General features: G+C 34.6%; 1 pseudogene; it reads left to right on the top strand.

The window, feature by feature from the left end:
• The first annotated feature begins 1,100 nt into the window (after window positions 1-1,100).
• Window positions 1,101-14,702, top strand: LOC114687731 (annotated as a pseudogene).
• Window positions 14,703-23,172: the final 8,470 nt, after the last annotated feature.

Genomic DNA, 23,172 nt, shown 5'->3' with positions numbered 1-23,172 from the left:
TTATATTATAATCCCTTAAAGACTGTGTTTGTTTCTGGTAAGAAACAAAAACAGGAAAGATCTGGTGATGAGAGTTGCAAGAAGGAAATTGGAGGAGGAGATGGTGGGGAAACATATCAAGATATATTTTGTGAGAAAAGGGATTATTTTCAATAAAAAGAAAAATACCAACTAACCAAACAAATAAGGAAAAGAAATGAAACCCAGCTTTGTACTATTTTTTTCACATAGATGTCATTCAAACATATGGAGTAAATTACGGGTAGTAGATTATTCAAAGAATAATTAATGTGAATAACAAATATGTAGATATAGAAATGTATGATCATGAGATATCAATCAGTTGGATATGAGGCTCAGACCATGAATAGAACTATACAAAGCTGTTTACTTTCTGCATTGGTATTGAGATACTAATTGAAATTTATGATTTCAGGATTATTATTGGTTCTCTAATCTCTGCAACTGTGGGAGATTTTATGTTGGCTGTGGTCACTCAGTGTGTGTGTGTGTGTGTGTGTGTGTGTGTGTGTGTGTGTGTGTGTGTTAATTGCATGCTCTATGGATGTCAGGAAACCAAATAGGTGATAAAGCATGCCATATCATAAACATGCATAGATATAATACTTGTTTTTCTATAGTAAACTCTGACTAGAAGAGGTTGCATATCAAACTTCATTTGGAATTTCCAATGCAATGTGCTGCAATTATTTCACATGTTTATAAGAAAAGAGATCACATAGATTAGGGTGGTTACATACATATCTCAGAAGGAATCTAGCATGGGGCCTTCATGTCTGCTAATATGGATGGAATCACAGGAATGTTCAAATGACAATAATTACTTAAATAAAATTACTGAAAATTTCTTGCACCTGAGCTTAATAACTCAGATGCAGACCCTGAAGTGAGAAACTTTAAGAGTTCTCCAGAGAATAATAAGCTGAGAAGATTTATATTATGAAACAAAAACACACTTCTAACTACTAGAGCAGAAAAGGAGACACATATGTGTGTACAGGCACATCTGAAACGTGGTTTTCTGTAAAACTCTGTTTATTATACTTTGCCTTGGTTCCAGACTTGGTGACATTATAAGGATGTTCTATTTGAGGTTTTTCTTCTTGGTCCTGAGGCTTTCCTTTCTTTTCTGCAATTTGATAGGTCCCAGGTGCTTTCTGAGACTTAAAGATCTAAGTACCTGGGGTGAAGATAAAGACACTGATTGTTTTTTTTCTATTTACACAAAGCATGGTCATATCAAGAATGATTATTTAACCAGGAATCTAGATAAGAAGTAAGTGCATTTCATTTACTTGTTTTTGATTGATCATCATTGTAAATACATAGAGGGCCCAAGTATGGCAAAATGTCATTATTCATGTTTTCTGTCTGTTTTTTCCTACCTTCCTATCCAGGACATGACCAAAATTTACTTTTTATGCTGATTATTACCGTATTTCAGGTGATTGAATTGTTCTCTGATTCATCTTTTTAGAGTCATATTTTTTTAGGGTGAAAGGGGATTGATATAACCTGTCTATATTTCTTCTAGAGAGATTTCCTTTATATTGGCAATTCCCACTGTATATTACCAAGTGATGTTTCCAAGAAACCGAATCCAAGACAATGACAGGAGTCCATTTCTTTGAGGCTGAGTAAATTTTTCTATAGATGTTATGCTAGTGGTTTTTCCATCATGATGGAATACCCAAGTAAATGGAATGTCACAATGCTCCCGTGACAAGAGGTCTTTGGTATTTCTTAAATGCTTCATGAGTACATTTCTTAAAAGAATACTGATTTTATTTCAATGTTGTTTGTGTCATCATTTCAAAACCTCTGTGCTGTATGACTCTTGAGGCTGAAATCAAGCATTAAAAACATAAAAATCATTCATTGTAGTAATTTTATTCTTTGCATTAAATTTTGTTTCAGTTGAGAACATATACAGCCAGATTTCTTTTAATCGCAATGTCAGTAGTGTTTTTTTTTTTTCTTTTAAGTTCTATGTTGTTCATGTATAAAGGCCATCTGTACAATTTTTGGAGAGTTTATGTACTTGTTAGAAAGAGTATATTGTGAGGATGTGTCACTCTGGTTTAATAAAAAACATAATGTCCATTATGTCTAGGCAGGATTTTGGGGGTGGATAGGATGCTGGAAAGGAGAAGGCAGAGATGTCAGGACATGCAGAGCAAGCAAGACAGGCAGTACAGAGATATGGTTATTAAGCCACAAGGCAGAAATTAAATTAACAGAAATGGGTTAATTTATGTTATAAGAGCTAGTTAGAAAAAAATCTAAGTTAAGACTGAACTTTCCTAATTAATATGTCTCTGTGTCATTTTTTTGAAATGGTAGCCCAAAGGAAAACTCAACTACAGTATGTTACTTTAAATATTGACTTTGTATTTCCTTTGTCAAGTGACAGAATGAATGAAAGTTGTTGTCTGTAGCACATGCCACAATTTGAAAGAAAAGAAATCTATTAAACTCACAAATTTGGTCACTTTTCTTACTATTGATTTTATATTCTCATGTCTTGATTCTCTACTCCATAGCTTGGATTTCTGGCACTTATTCCACATTTGTTTCTCTCTTTCTTCCTCTCAATTATAAAGAGTGTGTTCATATGTGTGGGGATATGTACAGCACACTATAGATTAATATATTTGATCATAATTTAACTGCATTAGTGGTGTGTACTGGATTCTACATTTAGTTTGGATAATTGTAGCAATGACTCATATAGCATGCTGAGCAAATTGTCACAAGTAACATTCTAAATATCTGGTAACAAACATGTACAAGATGGGCATTGTACTCTCTGTGAGGCATACCACAGTTAAATTTTATCATTTGAGACAAAATTTGTATTCATTTATTAATAACATATGGAAGAATGAAATTCATAGCAGAGAATGATGTTTGGGATCATAGTGTAGATGAGAGAAGTTTTTAAGAAGATTAAAAAATAATAAAAAACAGCAATAAAACTAGTCTCGGTGTAAAACATAGTCATAGCAATGAAGGACAATGAGGAATGACATTAAGTGACATCACATAAATTTTACAACGACAAAGCAATTTTCACAGTGAAAGGGAGCAAGAGAGTGATGACTCAGGATTCCAAAATACCAAACAAATTTTAAAAAATATCTTAGAGGATATTCATTAGAGCTTGAATGAAAAAAATCTTCACTCAAGTTAGGCACAGTTTTCTTATATCTCTACCAGTCACTAGAGTTCTTGAAGTTGGAGAAAAACTGTCTTTGTAGAAGTAGGAGATGAGAGGACTTGTAATTCCCTTTTATTGGTTCTTAAATTTTATCAGCTTATGGCTAAACACACCTCAGTGATGTGATCTTTCTATGCAAGATTACTGGAATGTTTGTTAAGACAAGAAAAGTATTATGTAGGCATAAAAACAACAGAGATACAAAAATTGCTAAATGGTACTGATCATATCTATGATTTTCTACATATATGTATAAATACATGCATATATACACACATACACAATCAGTATATATTCATATATATTTCAAATGTTTATCTTATTTAAATTTTTTGTTATGAATAGGCATTCTACCTAAATACTTATTAATAATATTTTATGATATTTTATATTGTTGTCAAAGAACCCTATATCTTAAACACATAATTTAAAACATTTTCATACTTTGTGGTTTATAAGCAACTTCAAACTTTTAATTTTTATAATTTGCTAAATCATCTTTGAAATCAGTGTATTTATCCCTAAATTGTATAATCTAATATTGCATGAAACACTGTCTAACATTCTCTCTGTTTTACTTTACATCTTTTATTTCAAAGACAGCTTACAAATTAGGTAAATGTCATTGAGTTTGATTTGTATTGGATCCAAGAAGAAATGTTCATGTGATTATTGTTTGTAGCAAACATGTTTGACTGTGGCATATGTCAATATGTGATAACCCTAGTCATTGCTTCTTTCCATGGGCCTTGTAGAACATTAGTAATTGATATTTTGACAAATTACAGTGTTAAAATGAAATGTTTGCAAAGAGTTTATTTTAAACTTGAAATGAAGAGTTGCTTCATGATACCCGACTAATATTTGGCATCCACAGTTTTCAAAATGCAATCACTAAAAATGAATATTGGTTGACGAGTCTGCCTAGGGTATTTCAGAGTTGAATCACCATTTTTGTGTATAATATAATAAATCAGATTTCACATATTATAACTCCTTTGATGACACACATAATCAGAATTTCTGTGACTAATCAGAGGCTTTGTTCAGTGTGGCTTCAGTTATTCATTAGAACTTGTGATTGGATTGATTGATGACAGAAAGGGTAGTATATTGTATGTATTTTATTTCTTTTTTTCTTATTTTTTATTCATTTAATATACAACCACAGATCCCTCTCTCAATCCTCCTCCAATTCTCTCCGCCTTACCCCAGCCTTCCCTCCCCTATCTCTCATCCCTCCCTACAACAGGGTAAGTTCTCCCATGGGGAAACAGCTAAGCCCAGTATATTCAGTTGAGGCAGAACCAAACCTCTCCCTGCTATATCAAGGGAGAACAAGATGTCTGTCCATAGATAATAGGATCCAGAAACTTATGTCATTCACCAGGGAGAATTCCTGATCAAAATATCAGGGGCCCTTCAAACAAACCCAGCTACATAACTGTCTCTCGTATGCAGATGGTCCAGTCTGGTTCCATTCGGGTTCCATAGCTGTCCAAAATTTGTGAGCTCCTTTGAGCTTGGTTCAGTTGTCTCTGTAGATTTCCCAGTTATGATCTTGACCCTCCTTGTTCATATAATTCCTCTTCCCTCTGTTCGAATACACTCCTAGAGCTCAGCCTGGTGCATGGTTGTGGATCTCTGCATCTGCTTCCATCTATTACTGGATGAAGGCTCTCTTGATGCAATTAGGGCTGGGAGACTGTATTTTATCTCTTTATATATTAAGAATTATTATAGATTGGATTTGAGGGTTGCTAAAATTCTTGAACACCGTTTATATGTGACACACTTGATATGGGGAAAAGATATTCTATTGGAATTGTGGAATCCTAATATATTTTCTACTATTTTCTCTTGTTTACTCAAAAATGGTGTAATGATTTGCCTTTCACTCTTTCCAACCTAGATGTATAGGAATATCAATTGAACTGCATTCACATTAAGTTAAATCTCCAAAATTGTGAACTCATATAAAACTGTCATGATTTGAAGCTAATTGCAATAGGTACAATTTTTATTAGTTGGTTAAGAGTTTGGTATAATGCATTGTGATGCCATTTGTTCCTCTCCTTCACTACCCTTTTTTATTAACCCATCAAGTATATTTTGTGCTTATGATTAATTTTGAACATGAGTCCTTCTGCTGGGCAATGAATGCACTATGGATCATACTCTTAAAGAAAACTGAGTCATACTTTTCAAGAATATATTAATGGCCTATATTTATCTATACTTGGATATTTTTCTGTAGTGAATTAGATTTATGTCTAGATTATTTCTGTTATACATGCATAAAGGGATTACATAAATCAGCAAGTTCATGACTTCAAATAAAGCAAGAGATACCTACAAAAATACAGAGGAATGGAAAAAAATAAGAAGTGAGGATTACCCCTGTAGGAATAACCAATACAAATCCTGACATTAAAGGAATTTCTTTAGCTTATCAACAAATAGCAGCAACAAAATTTTGGTCTTGAAAAACATCATTGTTCAAGTTTGACAATACCTTATCATGTTCATGCTTTGGAGCAGAAGTCAATGTAGTGAATGAAGGGGAAATAATATTCAGTTATACTTCAGATTGTCCATAGATTAAAATGAAAATCCAGCACTGGTGATCAATCATGTTAGGAAATGTGGAAATACTGATGATGTTACTTGGAAAAATGATTTTTTAAAAAGTGTTTACCAGGTGGTGGTGGCCCATGCCTTTAATCCCAGCACTCAGGATGCAGACCCAGCCTGGGCTATCAAGTGAGTTCCAGGAAAGGCACAAAACTACACAGAGAAACCCTGTCTCAAAATAAACAAAATAATAATAATAATAATAATAATAATAATAATAATAATAAAGTATGTAAATTACTAATTTGCCATAGGTGTGATATAGAAACTTTTAAATCAAAAGTGAATGAAGAGTTCATGGAAATTGATGACTTGAATCCATAAGAAGAACAATTATAAATTCTGAAACTTTATTTGGAAAAATGGATTTTAGCAATTTTAGATATTAATATCATACAATAGTAACTTCATTGTTTGAACTAGAGATTCTGAATTTAAATCTGGAAATACCATACATCAATAAAATCCATCCCAAATGGCAGAGTACTAAAAACATTTCAGGCTTGGTTATATTTTTGTTGAACAGAAAAGTTTAAGAAATAAAAGAATAGCCGGGCGGTGGTGGCGCACGCCTTTAATTCCAGCACTTGGGAGGCAGAGCCAGGTGGATCTCTGTGAGTTCGAGGCCAGCCTGGGCTACCAAGTGAGTTCCAGGAGAGGCGCAAAGCTACACAGAGAAACCCTGTCTCGAAAAAAAACCAAAAAAAAAAAAAAAAAAAGAAAGAAAGAAAAGAATAGAAAACTTTAGAGTAAAATTATTCAAGAATTAGAACCACAAATTCTAGGGCAAATATACTGTTCATTCAGTTGAACACTAGCTGTAGAGCAACAGAATAGGCTAGTGCACTCAGATATGGAACATTGTCTTAAAGAAAGAGAATACACATGAGAGGAAACAATGGCTGGAACAATCCAAGGAAAACAAAAAATGAGACAAATTATTAACTAATTGTTATATATGATTTTCTTTGGTTTTTCTTAGTGAAAAATTCTTTTTTCTGTTTTATTTTTATTTTATAATTTAATTTAATTTTATGGATTCCCTTGTCCTCCCCCCTCCCACACCACCCCCCAGGGCAAAGACTCCCCTGGGGATTGAGTTCAACCTGGTCACTATTTATTTTGCATACCAACCACAGATCCCCCTCCCCTACCTCCTCCTGCCCCTCAGCCTTCTCCCTTAACCCATCCCCCATTCCCACCTCCTCCAAGGCAAGGCCTCCCTTGTAGAGTCAACAGAGCCGAGTACATTCAGTTGAGGCAGGTCCAAACCACTTCTCCTGCACCAAGGCTAGCTATCACATGACTTGCCATAGGCCAAACAGCTTCATTTATCAACCAGTCAGAGCAATACATATTCACAGCATCCAGAAAGACATTTGAAAGCAAGGGCCCATGTGAAGAGGGCTTATTCTTCATAGTAAATGGTCATTGTTATAAACAATAACATATCACTGAAGATTATAGAATATCAAATGGAATGAAAAGGACTAAGGTGCACAAAATAAAGAGAACAAGTAAAAATAATTATGTTATTTATATTTCTTATAAAATTTAAGATTCTCAGACATTGTGATACAGATGGATATATTTTATTGTGCATTCCTTATAATCAAAACTTATTCAGAGCATTGTCAATGGTTGCTTCTTTGTAAAAATCTATCACAATCTGTGTAAGTTAATATCCACCTAGTCTCCATTTATATTATTTACTATAATTCTAAAATAAAGGAATTGAGCAGATGAAATGTCTTCTGGCACCTTCGTTTCACTGTGCTCACACACAAAGGAATAAAACTGTAAGAAAGTTCAAAATCAAAGCATACCATATGAGTAATATACATATACTAAATAAACATTGAAGAATCCTTCCATAATTCCAGAAATCTCATATTCTCATACACCACAGTAACAGGACTTGTGTCATCATAACAATGGGAGAAAAACAAGCATAAAATTCATAAAAACAATTAGTTTAATATAATATTATTTTTGGAACCCATCTCTAATGATTTATTTGCTCTCTTTTCAGGTTGACATATAAAAATATCCACTTGATTTTGTCTCTTTATTTTGCTCTTGAAAATATCAACAAAGACCCTCATATTCTACCCAATATTTCTCTGCTGGTTAAAGTTGAATGTAACCTCCTGGATGATTGGAGAATGAATAGTTTATCCAAAAAAATAGGTGAATTTCTTGCTAACTACTACTGTGTAAATCAGAGAAGATATTTAATTGTACTTACAGGTCCAATATGGTTATCAGCTGCTATGCTTGGACCACTCTTGTACATCACCAATAGACCAGAGGTAAGCATGGGTGAGTTAGTTATAATGAATCATTGGCTCCATTCATCCTGGTTTTCACATACTAAGGCTGATTAAAGAAAAAAAAAATATGTATATGTGTATTTTGATGCATAGAATTCCAAGCATATATACTCAGAAAGGATTGATACATACCAGTACTTTAGCATAAATTGACCCAAGGACAAGGAGAAATTTGAAGTATTTCAGTAGCAGACTTAGGTCAACTGTACTTTTTTAGATATTCACAAGAAATTACATATGATTTAATAATGAGATGAAAATCCACATGCCCTAATATTTCCAGCTTAGGATGAACACATTAGTTTTAGACTGATCATTATGTATTACATATTCCTCAAATCATTGTCTGTTGTATGACATTCAGCTTTACTATGGACCATTTCATCCTCTCCTGAGCAACATGAACAGTTTCCACATCTCTACCAGATGGCTCCTAAGGACACATCTCTGGCTTTGTCCATGGTGTCTTTGATGGTATATCTCAGATGGAACTGGGTTGGAGCAATCATTTCAGATGATGATCTAGGACTTGAATTTCTCTCAGAATTGAGAAGAGAGATGCAAAGAAACAGTGTGTGCTTAGCCTTTGTGCATATTATTATGGAAGATAAAATATTATTCCAGAAAAATGTAAATATTTATTATAATGAGATCACAACATCATCAGCCAAAGTTGTTATCATTTATGGAGACAAAGACTCTCATCTGCAACTTAACCTTAGATTCTACAGACTAGCATACCTTCAGAGGATCTGGGTCACTACTTCACAGTGGGATATGATCACACATAATGACAGACTTCTTCTTGATTCCTTCTATGGGACCTTTATATTTTTACCTCACTTTTCTGAATTATCTGGTTTTAAAAAATTTATTGAGACAGCACATGATTCCACCTATACCAATCCAATTTCCTCTGCCAAATTGTGGTGGGTTTATTTTAATTGTTCTCTGAATACATTTAATTCCATGAATCTTAAGAATTGTTCATTAGAAAAACGACATCACTGGCTATTCCAGCACCATTTTGAAGTGTCTGTGAGTGGCAATGGTTACGTCCTGTACAATACTGTGCATGCTGTGGCCCATGCACTCCATGAGATGCTGCTACAAGAAGTAGATACAATGCCAAAGTATTCTGTGGAAAAACAGGAATTTGACTCTTGGCAGGTAATATGTATTCCAATGAATGTAATGTAATGTCATAAATATAATTTCATAATGGATGATGTAGGTTCTATCTAAGAACTTCAGGATCATTTCTATCATCCACAAAAATTTGTGTATCCTTAGACAGAATATCATGGGAAACTAATTGTTTATTGGCCTTAATCCAGCCAAGACTGACACTCAGACAGTTATTAATGATCTATGTCAAGAATGTTTCCCATAATACTTTTTTCAGATATGCATGTTTTTGATGTTTGAAATAAATATGTATTTATTTCTCATGAAAACTTGAAAGCCAACAAGAAGCTGAAAGTCCTTTTAAGTGATCAAAAAGTTGGTGAGCAATTAAGTGTACAGATCCTAAATAACAGGAAGTAATTCTTCTATATATTTTAACAAAATAAAACCTCAATTCCTAAGTTAATTATCATGTAACATTTAGAAGAAATAATGTGGGTAATATCTCTCTACTCCCCATAAATATCATTCAGATGGGCTAGTGTTAAATAACATCAGTGAGAAATGGTATTTTTAAATCATAATGTTGTTGTTATCCCTATGTGGATTTTTCCATCTATTATATGGGTATTTGGTATTAAGACACCTTTCTAGACAGATTAATGAAAATTAGTGGCAATCTACACTTTTAATTATTTCTTCTAATGTGAGGCATACTTGAAACTAAAATAATAAATGTTTTAGATGGTCCATTTCCTGAAGAACATGCAATTTATAAACCCTGGTGGAGACCAAGTGAATATGAATCAGAAAGTAAACCAAGATTTGGAACATGACATTCACTACAGCATTGAGTTTTTGCCTAATCTTGGACTTAAGGTGAAAATAGGAAAGTTTTCCAAACATTTGCTACATGGACAACAATTGTATATGTCTGAAGAGATGATAAAGTGGAACATAGATTTTAATCAGGTTTGTTGGACTTACTTGTACAACTCTATGAGCAATGTAAATAACCAAAATCTCAAGGTAGCCTTCAGCACTCTCCTGATACAGAGTATTTTCAAATATAGTGATTGACTTATTTCTCCCATTTCTAGATTTTTCTTTCAGGACACATTTTATTTCAGTAGTATGAATATTCATAATTTGTGAAGTGTCTGCTTTTCCTCTTGGCTTGTTGGCCACAAGGTTGAGAAGGCAAAGTCAATAGCTCTGACAGAACTTGCACATGGCCCCTGACTATGAACAGAGACAGCTCTTCAGGAGACACACTTTGATGAATCAGCTCAACTTTATTTTAGATTATGGGGAATACATAAGATTGGGGAGTCTGGGGACAAACAAAAATTTGTATTAATTGCTACATTGTGATCACAAGTCTTAGTATGTGGAAGTAGGGTCCTATAACAAAACTCCTAGCACAAAACTTCTAGAAGGAATCTATGCCAAAATTCAAGCCAAAGATGACTCAGAAACTACTTTAGAGACAAGCATCTGGTTTAGAGACAGCTTTTCATTCCTACAGGCTCAAGTACATTCCCAAAATAAGGGCAGGTAGGGGCAGGAAATTCTACTGGAAGAAGGGAGCCCCATGATATGGCACTATTGAGATAAGCTGCCAGGCAATTGGGAGACTTTGACAATTACCAGCCATAAATGTCTTCCAACATCATAGCTACATATTTAGATGTCTATGTATCTATTTATATGATAGATAGATAAATATTGATTAAATATAAACACACAAGCCAGGCAGTGGTGGAGCATGCCATTAATCCCAGAACCTAGGAGACAGAGGCATGTAGATCTCTGTGAGTTCGATAGTGAGTTCCAGGAGGGGAGCAAAGCTATACAGAGAAACCCTGTCTCAAAACACACACACACACACACACACACACACACACACACACGCACGCACGCGTGTGCGCACACGTGTGTGTGTGTGTGTATACATATGTATATGTATATATATGTATGTATATATCATATTACATCTACAATATGTAACCACAATCTGAAATAAATGTTACCTTTTTTATTTATTTGCATATTTGTGAAAGGATATTTGTCAATAGTACCATGTTCAAAATTTCGATCACTATTACCAAGTAGATCAGACTTTTTTGTTATATTCCGTTTGTTAATTTTCTCAGATTCCATCCTCAATATGCAGTGTGCCTTGCAGTCCAGGATTCAGAAAATCCCCTCAGCAGGGAAAGGCTGTGTGCTGTTTTGATTGTACCCCTTGCCCAGAAAATGAAATTTCCAATATGTCAGGTAAATATACAACATACCAACAGATTCATTAGATTAGTTAATTTCTGTCATCTCAATGACAGCTTCTAGGAATTGAAAAGATAAATTTCATCATGCAATCAAAGTGCACCAATTATACCTCTGAAGCATCACAACCCCTGTCCTGAGACACATTTTTGAATCATTACTCCAGCTCCTGTTCACGTAGTAGTTTCATTTGGAAACTGATTTATAGTACTAAATATCACTGTAGCATTTCTATCTTACCTGGAATTCAGTCCTTCATTATATATCTAAATTTTTCTTCTTTCCTAAGACATGGGAGCTGTACATTCTTATTTACATGGCATCTATGAGATTTGTGATAGCTTGTAGATGATCATGGATGATGCTTCCTGAATACGAGGCATGCATTTTCTCATGTGTCCTATGGTAGATCATGTTGTCAATTGGTTGGTTGTATTTTCATGTGTAGTCTAGTCCACAGATGACTTTTTAGGCAGCATATAGAATTCTAAAATGAAATATTTATTTTAATAATTTAATATTGAAAACAGGTATGCATGTAGACTTTTCTGACTAAACAGGTGGGGATATGTTGTTAGTGACAAGGTTCCCAGGGAACATTTGATAGTGATGTAATAGGTACCATACAGCAGGTAACTGAAAAACTGAATTAATTGCTTTGAGAGTCATAACACAAACTTAAAAAAATAAAATTGCTGCTTTACTTAATCTGAAGACCAGAATATAAGCTGTTCTAAATAATTTGGACATCATTAATGTGAAGATGCATGTGGAGTTTCCATTCAAAAAATTCTATTGAATTGTTAAACTTGTTTTGTTGAGGATCAAGTGAATAATTAGAAAAACAGTTTCATGGAATACTAAATAGAAAATAAGTTGGTGAAAGCTATGTTTAACATATATTAACTTGGGGGTTAAAGAAAATAAAAATAATACAAGTATTTTAAAATTTGTTAACAGCATATGTGCATTTTAAAATAATAAAATAAAATTTTAATAGCAAATAATAATTATAAAATCATTAGAAAAACAAAATGTGAATGTTTCTGTTCAATTGTTTGTATCATATCACATATTAAAATATGAGAGAAGAAAAGTAATTGTTAAGGATTTACAGTCATAAATGGAATGACTCATATTTAGATTAATATTATTACTTTCAAGTTTGCTGTGTTGATCCATTCAATTGAATACAGTTGAAAAATATGATGTTATAAATTACATGATATGGATGGAAGAGAGCTAGCTCTTCCTTCTATCCTTTATTGTGTGCCTTATCTATGCCCTTAGGGGCAGAGCCTAGTCCTATCTCATCTTGATATGTGAGGTTTGCTTAGTACCCATGGAAGGGATGCCCCTTTCTGAAGAGAAACTGAGGAGACATAGATTGGGGGTGTAGAAGAGAGCTGTGGGAAAGAAATGAGAATAGAGAAGGGAAAGGAAACTGTGGTCTGGAAGTAAAATAAAGGAATAAATTTGTTTAATTTAAAAATATGGAAAGTATATCTTTCATGTTATTTTCTCAATAAATATTTTTCAATTATGATCCAAACATACAGAAATTAGTAAACTGGTAGATTCTGTTTATTGTCAAAATACATAAGAAACCTAATAATAAATGTGATGCCCTTAACATGTAGAGACTTTAGGTGATAAAAGGTTGATGAATCTCCATTTCCTGACATTTTTTCATGCAGTCTTTTAAGCAATAGATGGGATTGTTTTTGTTTCAGTACACAAGCAGTCACGAAAGGACATTGATATATAGTACTTGCCTTGCAGGTGATAGACAGACAAAAAAATCTTTGGAAGAACTTGGTTTTATACTTTATAATTACTGAATAGTTAAGAATAAATATGTGTTTCTATATTGTACTCAATAAGGTGTTTTATTGTGTAAACATATTCTGTTACATGTTATTAATTCTGGCAAACAAGTATAATGTCTTGACTGTAAATGATAAATGTAAACAACAGATTTTCAAAATTGTGCTTTAAAAATTAGATTTTGTTATTGCTATTAATTCTTAAATAAAAAAGTTAACTTTCTGTCTACCTCAAAAAATTGGGCTAATTTAAGGAGAATTTTTTAATGTGTTAATGTAATATATCCTGTAAAATTCTAAGAAATATTAAACCTGATCATATATTTATTCTTTTACCAGACATGGATCAGTGTGTGAAGTGCCATGATGATCACTATGCCAACCCTGAAGGAAATTACTGTCTCAAAAAAGTGGTGGCATTCCTGGGTTATGAAGACCTCTTGGGAATGTCTCTAGCCTGCTTGGCTCTGTGTTTTTCAATTCTTACAGCTTTTGTATTGGGTGTCTTTTTGAAGCACAAGGACACTCCTACAGTCAAGGCCAACAACAGAGCTCTGAGTTATGTTCTACTTATCTCCCTCATTTTTTGCTTACTCTGCTCCTTGTTCTTCATTGGCCAACCCAATATGGCCACATGCTTCATGCAGCAGACCATATTTGCAGTTCACTGTGGCTGCTTCTACTGTCTTGACCAAGACAATTACAGTAGTACTGGCCTTCAAGGTTACTACTCCAAGTAGAAGGATGAGGTGGCTGCTGGTGTCAGGGGGACCAAACTTCATCATTCCAGTCTGCACTGTGATTCAACTGATTCTATATGGGATTTGGCTGGGAACTTCCCCACCATTTGTTGATGTTGACATATGTGTTGAAAAAGACCAAATTTTGATTGTCTGTAACAAAGGGTCAATTGTTGCTTTCTATTGTGTTCTGGGATACTTGGGCTCCATTGCCATTGGAAGTTTCACTACAGCTTTCTTTGCTAGGAATCTGCCTGACACATTCAATGAAGCTAAGTACCTGACATTCAGTATGCTGGTGTTCTGTAGTGTCTGGGTTACATTCCTCCCTGTATACCATAGCACCAAGGGCAAGGCTATGGTGGCAGTGGAGGTGTTCTGTATCTTGGCCTCCAGTGCAGGGCTGCTTCTTTGCATCTTTGCTCCAAAGTGCTTCATTATTTTGTTAAGACCTGAGAGAAATACTTTTCAAAAGTTTGGAAATGTGCATTTTAAAATTGAAAATACTCATTAGATGTGCTTTATCATTAGAACATACTTTCCAACAAGACTACCCTGACATTTTTATTCTCAAATTTTAGGTCAAAGTATTTATTTTCTCTCATGAGTAAAAACAGAAAATATACTATAAATTAGAGTTTTAAAATTTGGCCCAGACCCCAGTTCTCATGGACTAAACACTGTGAACTGACATTACAATATCTATAAAGCTGTTTTCCATCTTTATAGCTGTGCTTGTTCTTAAGTTGAATAATAGCTATGCATTACTCTGAATTTTATATATTAACAACTAATATAGCTTTTTCAGTATAACTTATATAGTAAAGTTGTGTTCCATACTAAATCATTACAGTGGAGAGTATATAAACATATATTTAAATGATGATTCAATTTAATTAGATATGTAATAAAGAAGAATTTACATAAAATTAATTAATTCATTTTTAGACCAAGTATTTTGTGTTTACATGACATCCATACATCGATATGTAACAAAAATTAAAAAAAATAAAAGTCTCTTAAGTGGAAATTTAGATCTCAAGAAGAGTGACAGTGACTGGACAAAGGAAAGGGAGGGGCAATGTATTATTCTATTTCACTAAAAACATAATGTTAAGAATGGAAAATTTTTTCATTTTCCTCTTTCCTGTACTATCATTCCCTTCACATACCATATATACCCATGCATATGAACACATATTTACATACACATGTACAGTTACATACAAACACACATACACACATTGTTTCTCTAGCCTAAACATTCTCTTAGATTTCAAAAATCCTTTTACCATAACAACTTGAGTATTAAGGAAGATTCAACTTGTCCTACTATCCACAATAATTACAAATGAATTTCATAAATGATGAGAAAATAGAAGCTGTATTCCATAACTTATGGCATTTTTATGGGATTATGTAGAACGTTACATTATGATGTATAAACTTTTACTAGTTTTTTTCTGGTTATTCTTTCTCTTTTTTTTAATATAGATATGTTTTCATCCAAAGTATACTGGTCATAATTTCCCCTCTCTCTATTTCTCCTGGTTTCTCCCCACCTATGCTTCCTTCCAGAACCATTCCCCTTATATCTCTCATCAGAAAAAAAAAAGGCTTATAAGAGCTAAGAGCCAAATGTAAAAAAAAAATAATAAGGTAAAGAAAAATTATTGCATTGAAGTTTGACAAGGCAACCTAACATGAGGGAAAAATCCCCAAAGCAGGCATAAGTGTCAGAGACCCATTCACTCCTACAATAAAGAGTCCTTTGATATACATTGTGCCCTGCCTGCAAAATATGCTAGAGCAATGATGGCAGGGAATTTTGGAAATAGCAAACCAATGTTTGGTTTGACCAAGATCCACTTTTTGCTATGGAACTCACACTCATCACTGAATGGATAGTCAAGGACCTGAGGCTAGATAGCCATGAAACCAGGAGTAAAATCACAGACAACTGGTCTAAAACAAAAACGAATAAAATGATTCCTGTGGATAATCTGCTATCTTTATGGATCAGTGTCTGATTCAATCATCATCATAAAGACTTCCTCCAGAAGCAGAAGGGGAAGATACAGTGACCATGGCCAGACATTTTGTGGAGAAAAATGCTAAGTTGGGGAGCTACACCAAATCCCTCCCCTCATAGCTCAAGGAATTCCACAGTAGTGGAGGCATAAAGATTCTAAGAGCCATAAAGGTTGGAGGACATTAGGAGACATTTGTTCTCATAATCAAATAAGAACAGTGCATATAGGCTCAGGTAGATGGAAGCAACAGGCACAGTGTCTACACACTTCTGGATCATAGCATCTCTGTATATATTATAGCTATTAGTTTAGGATCCCCAACCTCAAATTTGTGTTATTATTACTTATATTATATACTCACTTTGAAGTTTGGACCTGGCCTCTGAAGATAGTACAAACTGATTCCTATGTTTTGGATTAAAAAAAAAAGTCATGTGTTGCTTTCCCACATACAGATATGGTAGAGCCAATTGACTCAAGATCATGTCACATGACTTCCCAACCAAGACAGAATTTACCTTTAAGCAATGAAAAAAGAGTTAACACTTCCATGCTTAAGGGAATTCTGTCAAATAATTCATACAACAAGACTAAATACTAATTCAGGCATTGTTAAGCATATATCTACTGAGTCGATAGTCTTCTTAATATTATTGCCTTTATTACAACTGGGCCTAAGTGTAGCATGCATCTAAAAGTTCCTATTAATAAAAACAAACCTGAGTCCAGTTATTAGGGTGAATGCTGGAAGATCAGAGAAACAGAACAAGCCATAGCTACCTCACTTTGCCAGTTCCTCAGCTGATCCTGTTTCCTCAGACTGGAAGCCTCTGGGTCCTCACACAAATGAATCTCAGCTGAACTGCTTCTGGAAAGCCTGAATGCTTAACCAGGTAACAGCTTCTAGTTTCTGGTCTTCACGCCTTATATAACTTTCTGCTTTCTGGCAACACTCCCTGGGACAAAGGCTCACTTTCTAGATTAAAGGAGTGACTCACCATGCTTGGCTGTATCCTTGAACACACAGAGATCCAGGTAGATCTCTGCCTCTGGAATGCTAGGATTAAAGGCGTGTGCTACCACTGCCTAATCTCTATGTTTAATATTGTGGCTGTTCTGTTCTCTGACCTCAGATAAGTTTATTAGTGTGCACAATATTTCAGGGAACACAATATCACCACATTTCCCCCTTTTTTGTCTAAAATTAAAAAGCTTATAACTAATATAAGAAAAACTATATCCAATAAGTATATACAGTATACACAGTCAAGATTACATTAACAATGTCTAGTCCATTAACATTTGACAGATTCAGACAAAAAACTTCATTAGTATATAACAATGACCAGTCCAGCAGCATTTGATAAACTCAGACAAAAATTTTCATTACTTATCCTATTTAAAACAAGTAGTTCCTTTTTAGAAGGTGATTTAATAATTTAACATTTTATCTAATTATATCCATATTTTCTTTTCATAATAGATTCAATATTTTACCTTTTGCATTTATATATCTTCCTCTTTTTCTTTTTAGAGTAGATTCAATTATCTATCCATTTATCTTATTATTTCTACATCTTTTTCAACAGAAACAGAGGATGAGTAGATTTGAGGGGGCACAGGGGAGTTATGGGGAGATATTGGAGAAGAGGGAGGCAGGGAAACTGCAGTTAAGGTGTAAAATAAATTAATAAATTTAACTAACAGAAAGAAAGAAAGAAAGAAAGAAAGAAAGAAAGAAAGAAAGAAAGAAAGAAAGAAAGAAAGAAAGAAAGGAAGGAAGGAAGGAAGGAAGGAAGGAAGGAAAGAAAAAAGAAAAATAAAGGACCAAAGGCCAAGTGCCTGGTTCAGAGTATAATCTCTAGGCCATCAAAGCTCTGTGACCTTGGGCAAAAGGAAGTAATCTCTTTGTACATTCTTCTTAATGGTCAAACTGAGGATAATTGTAGTATCCATGCAATAGTTTCTTTATGAAGAATAAATTACATATGACATTATTTCACATGCTAGAGATAATGGCAAAAGTTTTGCACACTTGATTGTTACTACTTTATAGTCAATATAACATCACTCTCCACCATGAGATCTCAGCACTTGCATTACCACTACTATCATGACATCTGAATACTACAACCTAGGCATGGCCACCATGATACATTGATTACCATCCCAATCATCATTTCTACCTATCCTACCATCGTTTCTATCACCTTTACATTACTATCATAACAGTAACAATTACCATCTTTGTCAGCATCACATCTTCTTCAGCACTATCATGTCCATCACCATTTCCTCTCCAGACCAATCATTGTCCCCATCCTCTTCAACAACTATACCATTACAAACATCATAATCACTACTTCTACCAATGTGACTACACTACACTATCTAGCAATACCACTGTCACAGCCATCAAAACTACTACCCCTCCTCCTACGTTGACTCTCATCACTATGCCAACTCCACAACTCCAGTCACTAGCCTTACCAGAATGTCTATATAAAATGATATCTACTCTTCTATTATATATAGCAAATGTCTAAACTTGGTGTTTATAGAGATGAACTTTCCTCTTATTGTTCAAAAATACTTCTGTCTCTATGAAAGGCAACAATTATAGTTTTCATATGACAATAATGGATATATGCTTTTGAACACCCCATGTGCTGAATAAAATGGGATTTGGGACAAGGAAAAAAAGAATAAAAACAATCTTGAGTGAGGTAACCCAGAGTCAGAAAGAGAAGACTTATAAGTGGGTATGACATATAACCTAAAGGATTACCATGTTAAATCCACAAACCCAGAGAAGCTAGGTAACAGAGAGGGCCCAAGTGGCCATGCATGGACCTCACTGGAAAGGGGAAATAGAAGAGCTCTCCTGAGTAAACTGGGGAAGTTTAGGGATGACAACATGAGGAATTGTTTTGGGGGCTGGAGAGGGAGTGTACTGAAAGAGATTACTAGAAGGCAGAGGGGGGAATTCTGGGCTCAGGTAAAAAGCTGGTAGTAGGAAAACTCCCAGTATTCTACAAGGAAGAACCAATGCAAGACTCCTAGCAAAAATGGATACCTAGTCTGAACTGGGATCACATTTGACTAGGTAAGACTTCCAGTAAAGGGATTGGCACACCAAACCATCCCCAAAACTTTTGACACATATTGTGTCATGTCTGTGGGTTATGCCTAGGGTAAGGGGGGCATGAAGATTGGGGTAGTGGGCAACCAATGACTGGTCAAGCCTGATACCAATACGACAAGGGTGAGCTTACACCTGACACTTCCTGGAGCACCAAGACCCCGAGGCTGGATGGCCCAGAGATAAAGGATAAAACAACAGAAAAAATTCAACATAATGATACCTAAAAATATTCTGCCATACTCATAGATTGATGTGCACCCCAATTGTCATCAGAGAGGCTTCATCCAGTTGCTTATGGGAAGAGATGTAGGGACCCACAACAAAACACTAGGTAGAACTCAGGGAATCCTGATGAAGGGAGAAAGGTATGAATATATGAGCCAGAGGGGTCAGGGACATCACAAGAAAATCCACAGAAACAACTAATGTGGATTCATATGAGCTCACAGAATCTGAACCAACAACCAGGGAACCTGTCAGGGACTGACATAGACTATATATATATATATATATATATATATATATATATATATATATATATATATATATATGACATATATATATGACATATATATATATATATATATATGTGACATATATATATATATATGACAGTTGTATAATTTGGTCTACCTGTGGGACTATTAACAGTAGAAGTAGTGTGTAGCTACAATTTTCCTGTGTCCCAGCCTGCCTGTGTTTAGGACAAATCTCTCTCATCCACCAGTCCCTCAGCTGCTCAGACTCAAGTAAACACACAGAGTCTTATATAATTTACTAACTGTATGCTCTTTTGCTCAAGCTTATTACTGACTAGCTCTTACACTTAAGTTAACCCATAATTCTTATTTATTTTTAGCCACGTGACTTGGTACCTTTTCCAAGTACGCCTTCACATTTTGCTCCTCATGGTGGCAGCTGGCAGTGACTCCTGACTCAGCCCTTCTATTACCAGAATTCTCCTTTCTGCTTATCCCACCTGTACTTCCTGCCTGGCTACTGGTTAATCAGCATTTTATTAACAATCAATCAGAGCAACAGTTCACAGCATACAGAAAGTCATCCCCAGCAGTATTGACTGTCCCTAGCACTTTGTATGGTTCTCAGGAACCTATTCCTCATACTGAGTTGTCTTGCCCAGCCTTAGTATAAGGGGATGAGCTTAGTCCTACAGCAACATAATATGCCCTGTTTTGTTGATACCCATGGGAGCCCTGCCCTTTTATGAACAGAAACAGAGGAGGAGTGGATGGGGCCAATGCAGAAGTTAGGTGGAAGAAGGGAATGGAAGGAGAAGGTAGAAGGGAATCTGTTGTCTGGATATAAAATACACACACACACACACACACACACACACACACACACACAGATAGATTTTTCATCAGAGGATATCTCTTCTCCCCTCCGGCACCAAGGTCCCACAGCCACTTATAAAATAATCACTCAAAAGCTTACATTAATTATAACTGCTGGGCCATTAGTTCAGCTTATTACTGGCAAGCTCTTAATTTAACCCACAATTCTTATCTATGTATAGCCACATTTGTGTTAGATTCAAATGCAGTCAAACCTGATATCCAATCAGAGTTTTATAATCCAATTCAAAATATTTATATTTCTAACATATGTGCATTTTTTGTTTTTAGTATTTGAAACCAAAATTTAGTTAGTTTCCCGTGCAAATTTTAATGCCAACATGAAGCTGATTGGTCTTTTAAGTAATCAAGAAATTAGAGATCAATGAAATGAGTGGGTCCCAAATAATAAGTGACTTTGTCATATTGTTTAATCAGTTGAGACAGGCAATCCCTAACTGAATGAGAGATACCATAAAACAGGAAATAGGCTTGGATTGTCTCACCACTCTCCAGATAATTCAGGTTTGCAAATTTGAGAGAAAAACTGCAAAGATAAGCTGGTGCTTCCAAAATATGATGATAATTTTACTACTATCTAGATTTTTTCTACTATCTAATACTTGTAAGTGGTTCACAATTTGAAACAGATTAATAAAAATTAGAGGCAATCTAAACATATTTTCTGTTGAAATGTGGAGGCATAATTGAGATTAATATAATGTGTTTCAGATTGTCCCTTTCTTGAAGAACCTCCAATTTATAAACCCCATCTGGAGACCAAATAAACATGAACCAGAAAGAAAAACTGGATATGGAGTATGACATTCACTACCCTATGGATTATTAACCTCTCTCAGATTTAAAAAGAAACTAGTAAAGTTTTCCCAATATTTGCCACATGGTCATCAATTTTATAAGTCTGAAGAGATGATAAAATGGAACAAAAACATCAGACCTGTGTGTTGGACTTATTTTTGAAATTCTTTATGCAACATAATTACCCTGAATCTCAAGATTGTCTTGAGCCTCCTCATGGAAAAGAGTGTTTCCTAATATAGTCACTAACTCATATCCCACATTTCAAGATTTCCTTTCAGGACATATTTTGTTTCAGTTATATATATATATATATATATGTGTGTGTGTGTGTGTGTGTGTGTGTGTGTGTGTGTGCTTCAGTTATACATATATGTGTGTGTTGATATTTTGTGTACCATAATAAAATTTACCTTAATATCAGAGAGACAAAGGAACAAACCACTTCCACATCTTGCCTCTAGGACTCTTCAGCCTGAATAGCCTTTAGTTCCTGTCTCCTCATGTCTTATATACCTTTCTCCCAGCCAAAACTTTCTTATAAGTGCTGGGATTAAAGGAATGTGATTACCAAGTACTGGGATTAAAGGTGTGTGCCACCACTTCCTGGCTCTGTTTTCCTCCTAGACTGAGTCAATCTCATACAGTCCAGGATGGCTTTGAACTCACAGAGATCCAGACAGATCTCTGCCTCCTGAGTGCTAAGATTAAAGGTATATGCCACCACTTCCTAGCATCTATGTTTAATCTAGTGGCTTGTTCTATTCTCTGATCTTCAGGCGAATTTTATTAGGCTACACAATATATCACCACATATATGAACAAACATATGCCCATATATGATAGATAGATACATGTTTATTATACATATATAAAGAGATATGTTCATATATTTCACATTATAGAAGTAATAATAAATCTATATTATCTAACCACAAAATAGAGTGAAATGTTACTTTTAATTTATTTCATGTGTATTCAAGGATGTTTTTTAATGATGCCATGTTCTAAGTCACTGCAACTATTGACAAGTATGAATAACCTCTGCTTTCTAACCCATTTGTTACTTTATTCAGATTCCACCCTCAGTATGCAGTTTGCCTTAACAATCCAGGATTCAGAAAATCACATCAGTAGGGAAAGGCTTTGTGTTGTTTTGATATTACCCCCTGCCCAGAAAATGAAATTTCCAACATGACTGATTTGTATAAAACTTATCAAAAAATTCATTAGGTGAATTAATGTCTCCAATGTTTACATAATTCTCTGATGCCTTATGGGATTTGAAAAGATAAATTTCTATGTGAAAATAAATAAATCAACAATCCTCCCCCTTAAATAGTACACCTCAGTGTCTTGAACTACACTTTTACTTATTTTCTAGAACAATTTCACATAATAGTTATTTTTGGGAACTCCTTTACAGTAGTAAATATCACTGGAGCAGTATCTTCTGTCTGAAATTCAGCACTACATAATGCAGTACATATACTTTTCATTTTTCCCAAACCATGGGCTGTATATTCTTATTTTCATTTTCCTATGAGTCTTTGTGGTAAGTTGTACAAGCTTGTGGAAGCTGCATCCTGTTTGTGAAGTATTCATTCAGTAGTATGTCCTATGTAATATAAT

This window comes from Peromyscus leucopus, chromosome 1 (genome assembly GCF_004664715.2).
Source record: "Peromyscus leucopus breed LL Stock chromosome 1, UCI_PerLeu_2.1, whole genome shotgun sequence".
Lineage (NCBI taxonomy): Eukaryota > Metazoa > Chordata > Mammalia > Rodentia > Cricetidae > Peromyscus > Peromyscus leucopus.
This window is presented reverse-complemented; position numbering and strand designations above follow the sequence as displayed.